The 10,940-nt window shown below is 50.6% G+C and overlaps 1 protein-coding gene across 1 annotated transcript in view; it reads left to right on the top strand.

Moving 5' to 3' along the window:
• Window positions 1-362: 362 nt before the first annotated feature.
• The window catches only part of PRDX1 (peroxiredoxin 1), a 56,097-nt gene continuing 45,519 nt past the window's right edge, over window positions 363-10,940 (top strand). The window contains exon 1 of the mRNA XM_069642379.1: window positions 363-622. The gene's annotated coding sequence lies outside the window, so the exon portion shown is untranslated. The remainder of the gene's footprint in view (window positions 623-10,940) is intronic.

The raw sequence follows: 10,940 nt of genomic DNA, 5'->3' as shown, positions 1-10,940 counted from the left end.
GGGTGTGCGGCCAGGTGGAATGGTTGGTATGCTAGGTTATGACACACGCAGACGTTGTAGCTAGGTTATGACACACGTAGACGTTGAACTATAGAAAGGAGGAGTTTGTTTGTTCGTTTATTTATTTATTGTGGTGGCTGAGGCTGTGCACTCGGGATGCTGGGTTGTGTAAGGGGGTGTGCGGCCAGGTGGAATGGTTGATATGCTAGGTTATGACACACGCACACGTTGTACTATAGAAAGGAGGTGTGGTGGCTGAGGCTGTGCGCTCGGGATGCTGGGTTGTGTAAGGGGGGGTGCGTCCGGGTGGGTGGTTTTAGGCCACGCGTGAGATGCTCCTTGCTGGCAACGTGTGTATGTGCACAGTCACGGTGACAGAGCATCGGGGAAGTACAGTGCAGAAAAAAGGCATATGCATAAGGCGATATAGTGCACACGGAGGGCGGGGATATGCGCTAGAGAGGAGGTGGAGGGGGTGACACGGAGGGAGGGCAGGTCCCCAGCCGCCGGCCCCCTCCCTCGCGAGATCTGCGCCTCTATAAAGCTGAGTTGGGCCCGCCTCCAGCTCCCGGTGACAGAACCTCCGAGAAGCAGAGACCGCGTGAAGAAGAGCAGCCAGGGGGTGAGTCCGCGAACTTTGGATAGTGCTTCCTGCGTCACTTGCGGCGCTACACATCTCTCGCCCTCCTCAGTGGGCGCCATCTCGGGTCTGCGGGGGATAGGTGCTCGCTTCTGTACATGATGGGTTATTTGTAACGCGCTTAATACCCAGAGGTTTCTCAGCGCGGACCCGGGGATGGAACCTGTGGTGTCGTCTTGCTTCCAAGGCGAGCGCGTTGCCCCTGAGCTATCCTTCCGAAACCACCCGTGGGGCTCCGCGTCGTCTTGCTTCCATGGCACCGCCCGGGAGAGCCGTACCAAGTACCGGGGAGGGGGTGGGGGGTGTATCCTCCGCGGAGGGAGGGCCGCGTGGCTGTAGGGGTTCCATTCATTGCTGTCTGTGAATCGTCTCTTCCACGGGTGGCTCCATCTTCAGGGGGAGAGCTGCGACTCTCCCGGCGCCTTCCCGCAGGTGGTTCAGTCCTGGGCCTTTTCCTTTTCCCGCGCGCTTCTCGGAGCCGGGCTGTGATGAGGATTGGGGGGGAGGGGGGGAGAGAAGGGGCGGTGCAGCAGCAGCCCATCCCCAGGGCAGCAGGCTCAAAGGCTGGCACTAGACTTCTCATGGGCATGGCTGCCACCAGAGAAGTGGCGCGTCAGCTCATGGGGCAGACATGCCATGCTCACCGGGGCATTACGCTCCGAGCCCAAACGATGCACTCTGGGAACTGTAGTATTGGTGTCCGTCACCTGGCTGGGCAGAGCTAGCTGGCTAGAGTGACTTGTAGAAGTAGCCTTCACCTATGCCGCCAGGGTGTCTTATGTATCCGGTTAGCCTGGTATCTCTCACTGTAAGCGACACTCCCTTTAATACCCCCCCCCCCACCCCGCGCATTGCCCTCATGTGTGCTATGGCAACATATGATGCCAACAATGATGAGCGTTGTATTGGGTCTGTGGAAATGGTGGTAGCTACGAGTAGGGCGCATCTCTTCGCTGACATGCACGGGTAAGCGATGCGGGCACATCCTGTCCCCAGGCGCGCACTGCGACGCACCAGTCACCACCGCTGGCCTTTGGGTGACACAGGACCTGAGCCTGGCAGGGGTGCCTGGGGCCTCGCCGGTCCCAGCAGCTGCCCAGCATGGCGTTTTGCTCCCTAGGGTGATGGTGAGTCAGGAACCTTAAACTGCACGATCTCTTCCTTGTCCAACCTTAAGCTGCACTATGCTATAGGAGCCCCCGTCTCTGCCTGGCCAACCTTAAACTACACTACGCTATAGGAGCCACATTCTCTGCCTGGCTCAAGATTAAACTGCACTATGCTTTTGAAGCCCCTTCTCTGCCTGGCCCTGCCTTAAACTGCACTATGCTATAGGAGCCCCCATCTCTGCCTAGCCCAACCTTAAACTACACTACGCTATAGGAGCCACCTTCTCTGACTGGCTCATGAATAAACTGCACTATGCTATAGGAGCCCCCATCTCTGCCTGGCCCAACCTTAAACTACACTACGCTATAGGAGCCACCTTCTCTGCCTGACACAACCTTAAACCGCACTATGCTATAGGAGCCTCCTTCTCTGCCTGGCCCAACCTTAAACTGCACTATGCTATAGGATCCTCCTTCTCTGCCTGGCTCAAGAATAAACTGCACTATGCTATAGGAGGTACCTTCTCTGCCTGGCTCAAGATTAAACTGCACTATGCTATAGGAGCCCCTTCTCTGCCTGACACAACCTTAAACCGCACTAAGCTATAGGAGCCCCCTTCTCTGCCTGGCCCAACCTTAAGCTGCACTATGCTATAGGACCCCCCCTTCTCTGCCTGGCCCAACCTTAAGATGCACTATGCTATAGGGGTGTAACGGTTTGTACCACCGATGTTTATTATCGTTGAATAATGTTGGGGGGGGGGGGGTTGTCTAATCTTAATCAAAAGTCGCGAAGTGGCCCTGGTTTCCGGTGACTAGGCTGAAGTTAGTTTGGCAGCAAGTTGACCAGTGTGGAAGCTTTCTGGGGGTGAGAACGCCCCCCCCCTTGCATTTTAGGAGGCGATATAAGCGTGCAGGCCGCACACGGACCCCCTGCCGAGGGTGTCGCCGTTCGCCCATTGCAATGTAACATAGACTTTCTTGGCTCTGCAGGGGACTCTGCAAGCCATCCCGATCATACACTGACGGTATTACCGTGCGTGATTTTGAGGGTTGCAATACGTGTTACGGGAGGTCCCTTGATATGAAGCGGGGTCCGACTGCTGAGCGTGTGCTATATGTACGGATCGCCGCTAGCGCTCGCAGCCTGAAGAGGACATTTTTATAATCGGCTCATTATCAATTGGTAACTTTCAAACAAAGAGGGAGGGTTGAGGGCTAATCGTGCCTGGATGCGAACCCATGGCTTTCAGATCACGGCAGCAAGCGCCCAACTCGCTGAGCTGCCTTCCCATCCTCGCATGGTATTGCGCGACTTGAGAAGTGGAGGCGGAAGGCCTTGCTTTGAAGGTGTACATGCGTGTAGAGGGGGCCGAAGACGCAAGGACGCCACTCCTATTCACGGAAGGGAGGCCGGTCGCCACTCCTTGCTGGAAGGACGAGCTTATGCATGTCCGCTTCTTGTCTTATTTCAGAATAAGGAGCTCTGCCAACATCACGACTGCTCGCAATACTCTACTCCGCTCCAAGGCTGAATTGTGCCCCTTAAAGTGTGTGTGTGGGGGGGGGGGTAGGTCTGATACATTGTAGCTCTGTTGATTGGGCTTCCAGTGACCTCGGCGCCGTAGCACACGCGATGCAAATGTATCTTTTTTTCCCCCTTCTTTTTCTGGTGTTGTAACCGTCTCGCACAATCCTGCACTCTGTGCTCCCGGGTTCTGGGCACCGCTGGCTCATCCGTAAATTGCTGGGCGCGGCGGGTCGTTAACCAGGAAGCCCCTGCGCTTGAGTAATCGTGCAGCGGGGGTGGTGGGGTGCTGTGCGGGCGCTTCTCAAGGTGTCGGCTTGGAGCTTAGCCAGGGCTGCAATGCCTGCCTCGAGTAAACGACGTCCCTGCGTTAAGGGCCTAACTGTAGAATTTCGAACTGCCCCCCTGTCCGGCCAGCGTGGGCAGGTGGGAGTAGCCCATGATGGCACCAGGGGTCCCATTAGAACAGGGCAACCTTTCAGAGCCATTTACATACGTGCAAACTGCCCCTGGGGAAACATGCATTGCAACTAAACTGCATTATGGCAACCTCGTCCCCATTGCCAATACTGAATACTGCCAACCTCATGGGTTTGCTCTGAGGTATGTTACATAACACAACCGTATTACAATTTTGGTGTACTGGTTCCACAATTGGACTTTGTGCTATAAAAGCAAATTTTTCTTCTAGGACTGACCTGGCTGGGTTTTGGGGTGTGTGGGCAGGGCACTGCTTGTTTCTCATTACTCTTCCAGGTTCGCCCTATGTACAAATCATAGGGTGATTGAACCGGGTTAACGGCCAGTCCGTGGTGGCTGCACGACAAAAGCGTGCATCGGGTACACGAACAGATTGGTAGTTGCTAATTGGCAGACTGGCAGCCGCCAGGCCTTTGCACTCTAAAATCTGTTCCACTCCACTTTAGCAAAGGGCTAGGAGATTTGTTTTGGAGCTTCAAAATCAACAAATCACCATTTCGGATATGTTCACCATGCACAATACAGGAATATCTAGCAATCAAGACTCAGTGAAACATTCATAAAAGAGCCCAATAGCTTAGTACAATTCTTTGGGTGGTGGGTTCGCTCATTTTCAAGCAATATACTCCAGACATTTCCTTTGATGCAGTGCTTTTTCCAGACATGAGCAGGGACCAGCCCACACGTGGATGGTCCACACAAAATATGTACACCGATACTGTACAAAGCACTGTTCCTGCAAGAAGGGTCGTAGGAGCCACCTTCTGGCTGGGGCTTAAACGGGGCAAAAAAAGATCAAGTGAGCCAAATCCTCATCGGGAGCAACACATACCGGACAAGATCGGTTCACCCAGACCATGCTGCCACCATGGCCCTTAGGTGGATGCAGTTAAACCTTGCCCTGGATATGAGCACACGATCTGCAGGGAGTTCTGGCCAGAGCAAATGGCGCTGAACACAAACATTATGGTCATCAGGCCACGATTCTTGGGTTTCGCCACTTTCTCAGTCAAGTCTCAGATTCGTATATACCATCCATCGACTTATCTGTCTCCGGGAGAGTTTACTGCTCACGAGGGAACTAGTGCATGGTATTGATCCCCCTTCAACTGTATCTCCCAGATCCATATTTAACGGGAAGATGACCAGTTCATGCGTTAAATTGGCTTTATCATTCCCCCATAGCCTAAGCCAATGTAATACTGGTTGCAGGGAGGTGGTGTGCAGCCCGGCTCATATATACTCCCAAATGTGGGGCTGAGGTGGGCTACCCCAGCAAGTTCTTTAAAAAAAATGGGTTCTCTGGACTGCACCAACATTCAAGTGACCCCACCAATGCTGCTTTACCCTTGCATACCCGCAGCAATGGGGCAATGGAGCAATGGCTTTAAACTTGGACATAGCCCTTGAGACCACACCCAAGGCCTGCTTGAACTTCAGTACCTGCTTCGGTTTCGTCCAAAAAGACCACATTGAAAAGACCTACCCAACCAAAAGTCAAACGCTAGGTCTTTTCAATTTGGTCTAGAGCTGTGAGGGTGTTCCGCCCCTAACCCCCATTTATTATACTATACAGTACAGTGAGCAGGGGTTGCGGGGAACACCCCCACAGCTGACCCTAAAACAATGAGGGCCTTGTGGCGTTGGTTCCTGGTCACAAAAGTGGAAGGGAACCAGCCCACAGGAACAGCAAGTCCGAGGCAAGAAGTAGGGGAGTGAGGGTGTTTTTTTGAGGGGGGGGGTGTTTGGCCGAGTCTGAAATGTTCAGGGGAGAAAAATCAGTTTCTAGCACTGGCCTTTCCTTTGCATGCTTGTGTATCATTATATATTCAATTTGGAGTATTTTTATTGCAAATAAGCGTGGTAGAAACCAGCAATGATTCGCTTTGAGGGGGCAATCCAAGGGGCAGGCGGAGAGGCGCTGCAATCCAACCTGCTGGGGACCAGTAGTGTTGGGGCAGGTGGGGAGGCACTGCAATCCCAAGTAGTGTTGGGACAGGCGCAGGTCGCTGCAATCCAGACTGCTGACTACCAGGGTGCTGGTGTGATTTGGTAGAGATGGGAACAGATTTTTACAAATGTACAGGATATTAGGGCTCGCAGACATGGAGGTTGTGAAAGAGCTCCCAGATTGAGACTGGGAGAGTGGAAATGGGGGTTTAGAAGGCATTGGGAAACTATATTTGGACGATATTGGCATAGTGGCATTGGAGGACGGACACAATCGGGTGCTGCACCTTAGTGGCGGATAGTCTGTCCTTTAAGTGGGGATGGTAAGTTGAGGGGGTCTCTTGTTGGGGTGCAGCTTAAGTACAAGTGCATCAGTCATGTAGCCCAAAAGAGCTCCCATTCCCTTGTATTCAAGGAACCGTTGCAAAAGAATTGCCTCCGGGTGTCGCTGACCCTCCCAGGCAACCCTTTATCCACATGGCACCTCAAATACAATGGGCTGCCGGCTGTATGATAGGGCTGCGTTAGCCAGTCCTCCTCTTTCTGAATAACGCAACATCACACAGCAGGTTTAGCCGACACACAGCCCGGTTACACTGCTACCTGCAGATGTCGGCATTTTGGATTATAAAAAAGAAAACATTGTTTTTATGCTATGGTTTGAGCTGGAATGCTGACACCTGCAGGCAGCAGTGTAACGGGCAGTGCTCAGCTAAAGGACGGCTTGAGAGGTCGGTATGGCTAGGGCTGGTCTGGGTGAATCGCTGCAGGGCCCCTCTCGTGAGGCGGGTGGCACTCTCAGCTGCAGCATGCAGTACAGCAGGGCCTGCAGAGCAGCCCCTGACATTCAGACTCGAGACTGTCTAGGTGTGATGTGTTGTGCTGTACACAGGGCCTCGGATGGCACCTCAGCATAAGCACCACACGTTTCCGCTGCCCTTGTGACTGAGGCTCGCTTGTGCAAAGTTTGTTTTTCTCCGACTTCTGGACGAGCCGAGGTGTCTTCTGGTGACTGGACCGTCCATGGTGGCCTGCGTTGCTGCTCACTTGCTGGAGCCTTGTCTATCACGACAGGAGGATTCGAGGGTATGTGATACTCTGAAATATGTGCTGTTCAGAGTATTGCGCAATGCATTCAAGATTGGAAAAGGTCTCAGTGCTTGGATTGGTAATGATGGGAGATTTCCAGGAGGTGGGACGTGCTATGGGTATTCGATATCATGGGTTGTCTACGATGCCCAGGGAATTTGAATGACCCATGTTTTAGGGCATGCAGACTCTCATTATGACGCGGTGCAGTGATCATAGATCACTGTGCCCTGCATCTCATACCCGCCTCCCCATCCACTTTTTGGCAGCACACCATGAAGTGACCGCCGTCTGTCTTCAGCAACGTCGGTTCCTCCCTTGTGTGGGTCGATACTGACACTGTAGATGTGTATTTTTTTTTTTACTAATCCCCCCTCTTAACATTATGGTAAGTAGGGGACACCCCCGAGAACTACTGCACCTAAGAGGAACTGGGTCACCCACACTCTGCTTGGCCTCAATAATGGGAGTCAGGATTTTGTGCGCACCAGTCGCAGTAACTGCGGGGGCGCAGTACTAAGTCAAGGTGGCATTTGTATGGGTAGGTACAATACCACAACCCAACCCCAAGGCAGTATTTACTAATCTTCAAATAAAAGTTCTTGATCAGCATGACCAGTAGTTGGTATATGGCAATTCTGTTATGGAAGGTTGTTTTAAGCGCCACCTTCCGCTGGCAGGTGGCTTCTTGGTGCTGCACTCATGGCCGCAGATCAAATGAAAAGGCAAGTCTTCATAAACTGTCAGGATAAATGGACGCCCATGTTTGTGCTGTTCAGAAGTTGTAGCCCTGCAGGAGCCAGGGTTGGAAGGCGTGTGGCATGCGCTCCACTGTGTAATCTGTGATGGCAGGGAGATTGGAAGGGACTGTGATAGGTCTCGGGAGGCAGAGGGGGCTTTTTGAAGGAATCGCCCGGCTGGTGCTGTGGTTGGCCTCTTCAAGCACTCTTATTTATTTAACCCTGACATGTCAAGTCAGCCTCACATGGACCTACAGAGCTGGCCCAAGACATGTGTGGTGGCAGTGTCTGGCTATCAAGGCCCCCCACCCCCCAAAGGCTCAAATGCCAGCCCTTACTATACCAAGTCACAACATTATTTTAAAGTGGGGTTGTGCTGCTTTCTTGGACAATTTAAGTGAGGCTATGGTGTCGCCTCCCAATGCCCTGCTCTAATATAGCCCATCCAAAGCTGCAGGACCATAATTGCAGTGGTCTTCATCTAGCAGAGCTTTAAAGTGTGAGCGATTGACATGTGATGGCCCATTAGAGACCATTGTTTTGGACAAGACTTTCTGTGTTGCAGAGGGTCCATTTTATTCTAAAAGTACACAAACCACCAGTTACTTGCCTAAATCTACACCCTCTTCTGGGCATCTTAAAAGAACCTACAAAGCAGTTCTAACTAGATTCTTTTCAGATTTTCATATTTAACAGTGTTTTGTAGAATGTTACATTTTCATCACCCCATATGTAACGTCTGTATTTGTCAAACATTAAAACTCAAACGGGTAACCTTTTCACACATCCTACATTTTTCAAAGTACATTTTCATAAGGCCATTTTTGCTTTCTGCTGAATTGCATTCTGGTATTTGTAGTCTCCCATTTAAGCGAATAATGCCACCATTTTGTACCCTTTTGCCTAACCTGTTTCTAGAAGGATTTATATATTTTTGTGAATACATTTTTTATTATAGTTTCTGTACTTTTTTAAAGTCGTCTTTATAAAACTGAACTGTTCAAAACCAACAATGGGTGAGGGGAAGCAATGAGAGGGCAAGATAGTCATGTATATATGCCCAGTTGCAATCCTGGATGTTTTCCCTCATTGTGGCAATGTGTTGCTTTTCAGGGCACAAGCAGGGGATGCATGTGGGCGGGCACACTTTTTTCAGAGGACAGACGCTATTCCACTTAACCTGGCTGAAATCCTTGTGGCCAAACACTTCAGCAAATTGTCGTGTTCCAAGTGCAGACACTTAACCGCAAGACCACAAGTGTCATCAAAACACTGTCTTGTATTGGGATTGTGTTTCCTCTGGAATCTTTCACTGTAGATGGTTGGGATTAAAAGATGGGCACCTTTTTATACTTTGCTAGTTACCTTATTGGAAAATCTCCCCTCTCAGGTAATTTTTTTGTTTTTTTATTTTTTAAATGTCTATGCTCGTTTATCTTGGGCACTTTCTTCCGAGACAAACTTGCATAGTTCACTTTAAGATATGTACACTATTGTGCATATATTTGTAGGTGCCCCCGTTTGATTTTCACTATGGGGGCAGAGGTTCCCACACAGAGTAAAGCGTGTGAGCTGAACCCATCGCAGGTCAAAACGCCGCATTCTACGGCACATTTGATGCTCATGTGCTTTCAGGTGTATATTGTGTGTTATCAACATAGTTTTCCTACTGTCTGTATTGTCTATATACTCTCTACAGAAAGGATTAGATCCACATGCCTCAGTATTACATTTGTTAGTTTCATAAATATTGAGTGGACGTGGGGGTGAGGCAGTGCAATGGGATCCATGCACAGCCGAAGACTGGAGCAATGTGTAAGGTGGAGGTAATGGGATCCTGAGGGTGAGGCAGTGCAATGGGATCCATGCACAGCCGAAGACGGGAGCAATGTGTATGCAGCAATCGATAACAAAATGGGGACAGATGGTTGAGAAGGGTTAGGATCAGAGTGGGGCCGAGAGGATGCTTATGGGCAACTGTCTTGACGCAAGAGATAAATCGTGCCCAGATCCGCACTTAGTGGCTGGACTACCGCATAAAACGCAATAAATTGGTGAGGCCCTTATGCCTGTTTCAGCATCCACCTGTCAGGGTACGAGAGGAGAATCTCTTGCTATAGCACAACCTGGAAATGAAGACCCCAAGATCCGAATTGCATATGTTTTCTTGTGCCAAGGCTTCTAGCTAAGATTGTGTAATGGGAGTTGACTTTAGTTTTGGTAATTGGGCTGCACTAAAGCGCTATCTATATGTTAAATGCATTGCAATACAGTGGTGAGGGCATGAGAAACTCAGTGTATAGATGTTTGTTTACCATCCCATTGGCTGCCTATGCTAATCCCTGTGGCCAGTCCCATCCTCTTCGTGCCCCTCCCCATGCACCACCTCATCTCCCTGGTATCCATGAGCTAGCTTGATCAAGCAATTTATGCATCAGTTTGTGCTCCGGGTGTCTGCCAGTGTTATTTTTAAGCAGTCTTGTAATGGCTGAATCTGAGAGTTGTAAATGGGTTACTCATTTCTCAAATGGGTGCTGATCATTCACTGAGACCCTGTATTTGGGGTCTGTGCACAGGTATTGGGAAGGCACTGTTGTATGCCCAGGCACTCGCACCATTCTGTCCCTGCTACCATTAATGGCCATTTAGTACCATTACAGCAGTGCCCAGCAAAGCCTATCCCATGCCTTCACAAAAGCCAAAAGGGTTGCATTGCCAATGCTTGTGAGGGTAACCTGGTACTTCCCTTCTCAGTGATGTTTATTTTTTGTATTTTTTTTTACTTTTAGATCAGGGCTCTGCAACCTTTGGTTGCCCAGACTACGGCCCTCATGATCCCTCACCATTGACTATGCTGGCTAGGGCTGATGGGAGTCTAAGTCCAAAACATCTGGAGAGCCAAAGGTCGCAGACCCCTGCTTTAGATCATGTATTTTAGTGTAGATCAGTTTGTCGTGGCCCTGCTTTGCTGGTACCACGTGAAGAAAGGAACTCGCCAATCTACTGCCTAGTCGCTCACCACCGCCATTGTTTCCATACACACGGCGCACCATTTCTTTTACTAGCCAATGGCTAGCGGCGAGTGCACATTTTGCACCGCCTGAACCGATCTGATAATGAGTGGGAGCCTGGATTTTATTTTACAATGGTTGTCTGTTCTGAGGGACTGTTAGACCGCGGATTTGTGATTTGCAGGGCTGCTTGAACCTCCGCATCGGCGGCTGATAAACCTCTTATGCTTCCGAGAACAAGCCCTCTTTGTCCGCTTCATTCAGCGCAGCTGGCCAGAGAATTCTTGGCCTGCTGGACTTTGTGACGATACGAGCCCTCGAGAAAGTCGCCACATACTGCCGTGCAAGTTCACCCTAGTACTGCCACTTCCGGAGTGTCGAGGTACAGCTTTA

Source organism: Ambystoma mexicanum, chromosome 1q (genome assembly GCF_040938575.1).
Source record: "Ambystoma mexicanum isolate Mex_15411 chromosome 1q, UKY_AmexF1_1, whole genome shotgun sequence".
Lineage (NCBI taxonomy): Eukaryota > Metazoa > Chordata > Amphibia > Caudata > Ambystomatidae > Ambystoma > Ambystoma mexicanum.
This window is presented reverse-complemented; position numbering and strand designations above follow the sequence as displayed.